The sequence below is a fragment of the Oryctolagus cuniculus genome, chromosome 2 (genome assembly GCF_051225735.1).
Source record: "Oryctolagus cuniculus isolate XC-2025 breed Fujian yellow rabbit chromosome 2, ASM5122573v1, whole genome shotgun sequence".
Lineage (NCBI taxonomy): Eukaryota > Metazoa > Chordata > Mammalia > Lagomorpha > Leporidae > Oryctolagus > Oryctolagus cuniculus.
The window spans coordinates 65516505-65525181 of NC_142868.1; the positions used below are offsets into that span (position 1 = coordinate 65516505).

The 8677-nt window shown below is 47.6% G+C and overlaps 1 long non-coding RNA gene across 1 annotated transcript; it reads right to left on the reverse strand.

The window, feature by feature from the left end:
* Positions 1-462: 462 nt before the first annotated feature.
* LOC138848476 (uncharacterized) lies at positions 463-3418 on the reverse strand. The gene is made up of 3 exons (XR_016228923.1): positions 3295-3418; positions 2619-2798; positions 463-703 (listed from the first exon to the last, which is right to left on the reverse strand). It is a non-coding gene; the product is annotated as an uncharacterized LOC138848476 (long non-coding RNA).
* Positions 3419-8677: the final 5259 nt, after the last annotated feature.

Consider the following 8677-nt stretch of genomic DNA (forward strand, 5'->3'; position numbering starts at 1 on the left):
CCATTCCTGAAGAAGGCAGTGAGATTGGCTATTAGAAAGCAACAATAATTATTTCTGCCAGATGAATTTCTAGACGTAAAAGTGCTGTGTTGAGGCATAGGCATTTTGGGGCCGGCACTGTGGCACAGTGGGTTAACGCCCTGGCCTGAGGTGCCGGCATCCCATATGGGCGCCGGTTCTAGTCCTGGCGGCTCCACTTCCAGTCTAGCTCTCTGCTATGGCTTGGGATAGCAGTGGAAGATGACCCAAGTCCTTGGGCCCCTGCACCCATGTGGGAGACCCAGAAGAAGCTCCTGGCTCCTAGCTTCGGATCTGCTCAGCTCCGGCCGTTGTGGCCATCTGCGGAGTGAACCAGCGGATGGAAGACCTCTCTCTCTGCCTCTACCTCTCTCTGTAACTCTGTCAAATAAATAAAATAAATCTTTTTAAAAAAAAGAAAGAAAGAAAGGCATAGGCATTTAAACACGTTTAATAAATGCTGACACTTTCCACCAAGTTTCAGTAATCGACTCCCACCAAGGTGTAGAGATCATCCATTTCCCCCGCTAACATGGGTGTGGGTCACCTTTCCACCAGTGATAATCTCTGGAGCAAAAGAAGCTACCCCTGTTGCTTTGCTTTGTACTTGCGTGGTTGCTAGTAAAGTTTCTCATTCTCCATTCCTCTTCCACTGGCCGACTTGTCTTCATTGCCCACGTTTCCCCTGCACTCAACAAAAAACAAGTTGTTTTTACGAAAGATCGAGTCACACCATGCATTCGATTTTGCAACAGGATTTAATTCATTTTACTTGAAAGGCAGAATTACAAAGAGAGAGAGGGAGAAATACAGAGAGAGATCTTCCATCCACTGGTTTGTTCCTCAAATGGCAGCAATGGCCAGGGCTGGGCTGGGTCAAAGCTGAGAGCCAGGAACTTCCTCCATGTCTCCCACATAGGTGTAGGGTTCGAAACACATGGAGCTATCCTCTGCTGCTTTCCTATGGGCATTAGCAGGGAGCTGGATCACAAGTGGAGCTGCCAGGACTCAAACCAGCACCCATATTGGTTGCCAGCATTGCAGGTGGCAGCCCAACCCACTACACCACAATGCCAGTCCCTGCAACTAGATTTTGTCCATGAATTCGCTGTTCTATCACCATTCTAATTTTCACCTAGAACAAGAAAATACTGGCATGACTTCCTTGCACAAAAGAAGTGGTCAGAAATGCATCCAGGTCCTAGACCCTGAGAATTTCAGTCCCTTATTCATAGTTCACTGACTTTTGACTGAAATATAGTTGTGAAATTTATATTATACATTATCAGGTAAGACTTGTTTTGGATGCAAAGTACAGAAATCGAACTTAAACAGGCTTAAACAAAAAAGGATTCATTGATTCATTAACCACACTCTCTAAAACAGCCCCGCCCCATGCTGTTCTTACTCTGCTCTTTTTCCCGTTATAAAATCTGCCATGGCCAGACATTGTCTATCGATAAGCCCATCCTCCTACCCACCTATATCTATCTTTTTAAAATTTTTTAATTTGTTCATTTTATTTGAAAGGTGAAAGAAAAAGATAGTCTATCGGCTGGTTCACTCCCCAGATGCCTGCAACAGCCATGTGAAACCAGGAAGCAGGCACTCCATCCAGGGTCTCTGTTGTGGATGGTAGTGACCCAAGCACTTGAACCATCATCTGCTACCTCCTAGCATGCACATTAGTAAGGAGCTGGATTGAAAGCAGAGGAGAGGCCTGTGCTGTAGCATAGTGGGTAAAGCCGCTGTCTGCAGTGCTGGCATCCCATATGGGTGCCGGTTCGAGTCCCGGCTGCTCCACTTCTGATCCAGCTATAACCTGGGAAAGCAGAAGATGGCTCATGTGCTTGGGCCCCTGTACCCACATGGGAGATCGGAAGAAGTCCCTGGGTCCTGGCTTCGGAATGGCCCAGCTCCGGCCTTGTGGCCATTTGGGGAGTGAACAAGCAGATGGAAGACCCCGCTCTGTCTGTAACTGCCTCTCAGGAAAATGTCTTAAAAAAAAAAAAAAAAAAAGGCAGAGGAACCAGGACTCCATCCAGACACTGTGATATGGAACACTGGTATTCTAAGTGGTGACTTAGCAGCTGTGCCAAACACCCTCTATATACCTTGATGTTTTCCTCACCAGAGCATAACAAAAGCAGAGACTTGTTCGCTATTGAATCTTTGCACCTGGCACCAAGCAGGTACTTGGGACTTGCTCTCTCCCCATTTCTGGGCTCAGTAACTGCCAGCAACTGCAGAATTACACTCTGTGTTCTATACTGGATGCATCCTATGCACAAGCACATTCTTGACCTAGGTGCTCCTGCCAAAGTCTCACAACCAGTGTAAGTGGCCGGCCTAGCTGATGGGTCCCCAGGGTCTAGGGATTGGGACCAGCCCCACACAGACCATGAACAATGTGTGAGGGGAAGGAGAGTAGAATCCCGGGGCCGAAAAAAAAAAAAAAAAGAATCCCAGGGAAGTCGTGGAACTGTTATCAGAAAAGGGGGACAACAAGAGCCACTGCTGTGGCATAGCAGGTAAAGCCGCCACCTGCAGTGCTGGCATCCCATATGGGCGCTGGTTCAAGCCCCGTCTGCTGCACTCACCTTCTGGGAAAGCAGTGGAAGATGGCCCAAGTCCTTGGGCCCCTGCATCAGCATGGGAGATCCAGAAGAAGCTCCTGACTCCAGGGTTCCGATTGGCCCAGCTCTGACCATAGCGGCCATTTGGGGAGTGAACCAGCGGATGCAGGACCTCTCTCTCTGCCTCTGCCTCTGTAACTCTACCTTTCAAATAAATAAATGATTCTTTTAAAAAAAAAAGTGGCATTATATAATATTAAAAAAAGAAAAGGGGGACAGCAACACATACACATTATATTTCGTCAGCCCACTTTCAACAATCTAGAAAGAGGGCAACTAGGTTTGCAGACCTAGACACCATGAAGACTCGATGAATTGACGGCTGGCAAATAGTGTGGCAAGACACGCACAAAGAAAAGTATGACCATTCAAGACCACATACTTCATCAACGATTCTTCTCTTGCAAATGTTCCATATGTGTGTTTTCTTTCTCATTGTTGTCTCCCAACTCAAAACTCTCATCAACACACGCGCTTAATCTAATAAAGACCATCTACAGTTAGGAGCAGTACTGTGCATGTGACGCCCACAAGGAGCTAGGCAACTTGTCATCTCATCACAGCAGCCCTGCGAGGGAGTCTCCCCATCGTCTCCTGTTATAGATGAGCAACCAAGACTCAGAAAGGCTCAGTAACTCACCTGAGATCAAACAGCGGGCAGGTAGCAGCTGTGCCCTTCACAGCGCCAGTCCACGTCTCCCTCTCAGCCTTTGTTCTCAGTGTTCCTTTGCTCTGGCCAACCCCAAGCTTTCCTTCAGGATCCAGAACATAGCTCCTCCCCCCTCCCCCACCCCTTAGACACCTGGAGCTTTCATTTGACGCTTAGGAATATTTCGTTTACCTTTAAAAATGTGTCTTTGTTCATACGTACTATACAGAAAGCTCCCTAAAGGCAGAGACAGTGACTCATTCGCCTTTGTGACCCCACCACCAACGCAAGGTGCCTCCCCCAACCCTGGAGCGCTCCTGAGTTGTCTTATGCCACTGAGCAATGACTAATATTCATGAGGGCGACTATGAGTCTGTAAGAAAGTGATGAATTGTGTTCAGAGATGCTTGGGTGAGATCTATTGACAGTATGGAAAGAAAATGGGGGGGAAGAGTTTGAGGAAATTCATTTCAGGGCATTAATATATTTATATGTAAAATGTCCCGGTTGCTCCTCTGCCAGGCCAGCTCTCTGCTGTGGCCCAGGAAGGCAGTGGAGGATGGCCCAAGTCCTTGGGCCCTGCACCCCATGGGAGACCAGGAGGAAGCACCTGGCTCCTGGTTTTGGATTGGCGCAGCGCACCGGCTGTAGTGGCCATTTGGGGGGGTGAACCAACGGAAGGAAGATCTTTCTCTCTCTCTCTCACTGTCTAACTCTGCCTGTCAAAAGAAAGCAAGCAAGGAAGGAAGGAAGGAAGGAGAAAAATGTTACACACTTCTGTTGTACACATGAGCCCAGTTACCAGCTGATCCTTATCTAAGGTCATTCAGACTGAGAGTTAAATGACTGGGGCCGGCGCTGTGGTGTAGCGAATTAAGGCATCCCATAGTGGTGACGGTTCGAGTCCTGGCTGATCCACTTCCAATCTAGCTCCCTGCTAATGTACCAGGGAAAGCAGCAGAAGACGGCCCAAGTGCTTGGGCCCCTGCACCCATGTGGGAGACCCGGATGAAATTCCTGGCTCCTCAATTCCACCTGCCCCAGTCCCAGCCCCAGCCGTTGGGGTTGTTTGGGAAGTGAACGAATGGATGGAAGATCTCTGTCTCTCCCTCTGTGTAACTCTAACTTTCAAATAAATAAATCTTTTTTTAAAAAAAGAGTTAATGACAACCCAAAGCCAATGCCTTTGCACACCTAAATGTAACACAGTTAGTAGAATCTCTCCAAATTACAAATGGAAAGAGCTGTGATATTTGTCCTGATTGTTAAATGATGTACATTAGTACCTTTCCACTAAAGCCTTCCCCAGTGCACCCTATCGCAGGGGCCCCAGGTATTTGTTTCAAGGACATGGAAAGGGTATTAGTGAACTAGTTCTTTTTTTTTTTTTTTTTTTTTTTTTTTTTTTGACAAGCAGAGTGGACAGTGAGAGAGAGAGAGACAAAGGTCTTCCTTTTGCCGTTGGTTCACCCCCCAGTGGCCGCTCCGGCAGTGCAATGCGGCCGGCGCACCGCGCTGATCTGAAGCCAGAAGCCAGGTGCTTCTCCTGGTCTCCCATGGGGTGCAGGGCCCAAGCACTTGGGCCATCCTCCACTGCACTCCCGGGCCACAGCAGAGAGCTGGCCTGGAAGAGGAGCAACCGGGACAGCATCCAGCGCCCAGACCAGGACTAGAACCCGGTGTGCCGGCACCGCAAGGCAGAGGATTAGCCTAGTGAGGCACGGCGCCGGCCTAGTGGACTGTTTCTCCAGAGGAATATCCTAAAAGGTCAGAGGCAGTTTTGGCCAAAGCTCGTCTCTTCTGGTGCCCTGAGGCATGGGAGTGACAGTTGTCCCTGGATTTTTCTTTTCTTTTTGACTTGTTTTTATTTCCCTAAAAGGCAGAGTGACAGAGAGCAAAAGATCTTCCATCCACCAGTTCACTCCACAAATGGTCACAACAGCCAGGAATGGGTCACGCCAAAGCTAGGAGCCTGGAACTCCATCTAGTCTCCCATGTGTCTACAGGGACTCAAGCACTTGGGCCATCTTCCACAGCTTTCCCGGGCATATTAGCAGGGAGTCAGATCAGAAGCAGAACTGCCGAGACTCAGGCTGGTGCTCATATAGGATGCTGGCATAGCAGGCAACTGCTTAACCCTCTGCGCTACAACACCAGCCCCATATTGCTGGGTTTTGTACACAAATGTGGACTTGCTCTTGGACTTGGAAGCATTTCTGCAGGGCAGGGCTGGGCTGGGCTAGGTGTGGGAGGGTGGGGTGAAGGACCTCTGCCCTTAGGACATAGGGCTTTGCGGGTGGCTTAGCCAGCCCACAGAAGCAGATGTGAGCTTGAGGGTTTGTTGACCATGCGGGGGACCTCAGGGCCTGCTCAGTGCCACCCCCTGGGAAAACATAGCACACCCTCCCACCCCCCTCTCCCTACTCCCTCGCCACCTCTCTCCTCCAATCCCCGTCCAGAGTTGTGAGAAAGACCTGGAGGGATATGTTTTGGAGGGGGTGGAGTTGGTCATGGTTTCCTGTGCACTCTGCCTCAAGGGTGTATGGTGTGGGCTCTGGCATCCCCTGCCAGGCGGGATGTCTGAGACATCAAAGGAGGCACGCGAGTGGAGTGTTGAGCAGATTCACCGAGAGCTAATAAAGAACTGAAGCCTAGAGCAATCAGAAACTTCCCTTGGATTCTTGGGAGTTGGGAAGGCTCAAAGAAGTCTGTCTCTTGCTAACCCTGAGGGAAACTAAAACATTCAAGAGGGGATTCTACAGACAGTAATGTGACAGAGTTCACAGAAAGATTATATTAACATTTCAGGTTATTGAAACTCATTCTCAGCTGTTTTGGGAGTGATACCACTATATCCAGAGAAAAAATAGCCTAATATTATAAAAGCTAATATAATATCATCTATATTACTCTGGGATAAAATATATAGAATAATATACCTTATATTTCTACTGTACTTTTTTTTAATATTCCAATACCAGAGCACTTGGCCAACATTGCCTTACTGATTTATCATGTTTTCTTTAGAAAAATTTCCCTTCATATATTCAAAACCAACTTCTTGCTTGTAGTAAGTGTTCAGAATTCATTCTTAAGAATGTAATTAAAGGGTTTTTTAAGGTTTTTGTTTGTTTGTTTAAAAGGCAGAATGACAGAGGGACAGAGAGTGCAGGATCTTCCATCCACTGGTTCACTCCCCCAAATGGATGCAACGGCCAGGGTTGGGCACAGCTGAAGCCAGGAACCTGTAACTTCATTTGGATTTCCCACATAGGTGCAGGGACCCAAACGTGGACTATCTTCCGCTGCTTTTTCAGGTGAATTAACAAGGAAGTAGGTCAGAAATGGAGCACTCAGGACTTGAATAGGTACTCTGATACGGGATGCCAGCATCACAAAGGGTGGCCTAATCCTCTGTGCCATAATGCCAGCCCTAAGGGTTTATTTTTTTTTAAGATTTATTTATTTATTTGAAAGGAAGAGCAACAGAGAGAAAGAAAAAGAGATCTTCTGTCTGCTGGCTCACTAGCCAAATGCCCACAACAGACAAGGCTGGCCAAAGCCAGAATTTGGAAATTCTGCTGGTCTCTCATAGTGGTGGTGGCAGGGACCCAAGTACTTGGACCATTTTCCACTGCCTTCCTGGGCACATTAGCAGGAAGCAGACTAGCCAGGACGGGAATGGACACTCCAGTATAGGATGCATGCATACCAAGCAGCAGTTTAGCCCACTGCACCACAACACCTGCCTCCAAGTTGAGTTTCTAAATGTTAGAGCTTCACAAATGAAGGAGACTATAGTTCCCAGGCCACAAGTAACTCCCCAGTGGGCTCCTGTGGACCCCATTCTGGAATGTAGCAGGGCAGTAGTTCTCTGTGCCAGACTCCCCAGGCAGGTACAAAATGGAGGAAATTACCATGGTTGCTCCAAATGGCTGTGCTGCTGTGTGGTTCTTTGCACTGTGGTGTGTGCAGGTTGGTATTCTGTTTTCTCCTTGTCTTTTTATGCATTGTGAATTTCCAAAATGAATTTACCTATAAATGAACTTGTACCTTGAAAGAGATTTTTATGTGTGCCTGAGTTGGATCCTTCAAGTGGTTAGTAGGTAAACCACTCATCTTCTCAAAACCAGGGCTAGTGGAAAGAATGCGGCCTAGAAATGAAATGTTAGTCATTGCTAAATGGCCGCTCTGAGCCTTGGATTCCTGACCTATCTCACATTTCCTTAAAATGAGGAAACCGCCTCAGTTATCTGTAAACAGCCTGCCCAAAAAAGAATCCCACGAATCTATAATGTCATAAGGGAATTAAAGAATTTAAAAATGAGTAATTGGCATTGAATTACTTTTCAGTTTTTTTCTTATTATCTCTTTTATAAAATTTGTTTTCCCAAAAAAGCTGAGCATTTATTGTTGGCGAACAACACCCCAAATTAGTTGGTGATGTTGCTCCAGAAACCTCAGACTGGGTCTGCTCACCCAACGTGCAGAAAGCCGATCACTGACGTTAGAGTGGTGGAGTCAAGTAGGTTTTTATTGCAAAGTGAAGAGCAAGGAGCCAAACAGCTGTTGCTTAATTCCCAGGCTTTCCGAGGAGTTAGGAGTGAAGGTTCTTTTATACTGAAATTGGACTGAAGGTGCATGATCGGCTTGTGTCCAAGTTCCTGGTTGGTCAGTGGTGCTCAGGACCTTCTTTTGATTGGGCGGTGATGCTGCGCTTTTTAGGGAATTTATGATGGCCACGTGGGCTCCATTTGGTAGCAGTTACATTCCGCACAGACTTGGAGTTCCCCTGCACAAACTGGCCCAGGACAACACTGGCCATCGAGATTCTTATCTATAAGAAAGACTCCTTGAGACCAGTGATTAGAATCTTGTAGGAGCTGGCACTGTGGCATAGCGGGTAAAGTTGCCCTCTGCAGTGCCGGCATCCCATATGGGCGCGGGTTCGCATCCCAGCTGCTCCCATTCTGATCCAGCTCTCTGCTATGGCCTGGGAAAGCAGCAGAGGAGGGCCCAAGGACCTGGGCCCCTGTACCCCTGTGAAAGACCCGGAAGAAGCTCCTGGCTCCTGGCTTCAGATTGACGCAGCTCAGGCCATTGCAGCCAACTGGGGAGTGAACCAGCAGATGGAAGGTCTCTCTCTCTTTCTCTCTCTCTCTGCCTCTCCTCTCTCTGTGTAACTCTGACTTCCAAATAAATAAATAAATATTAAAAAAAAAAAAAAGAATCTTGTAAGGCTAGCTGGATCACTCCCTCAAGTCAGTTGAGTTCCTTTTGATAAAGGACTGGCTAAGAAGCCTTGGGCTAAGAGAGGCAGGCAAGAGGCTGGATCCTCCTTTTATATTATGGGAGTTTCAATTTCATGATGGTC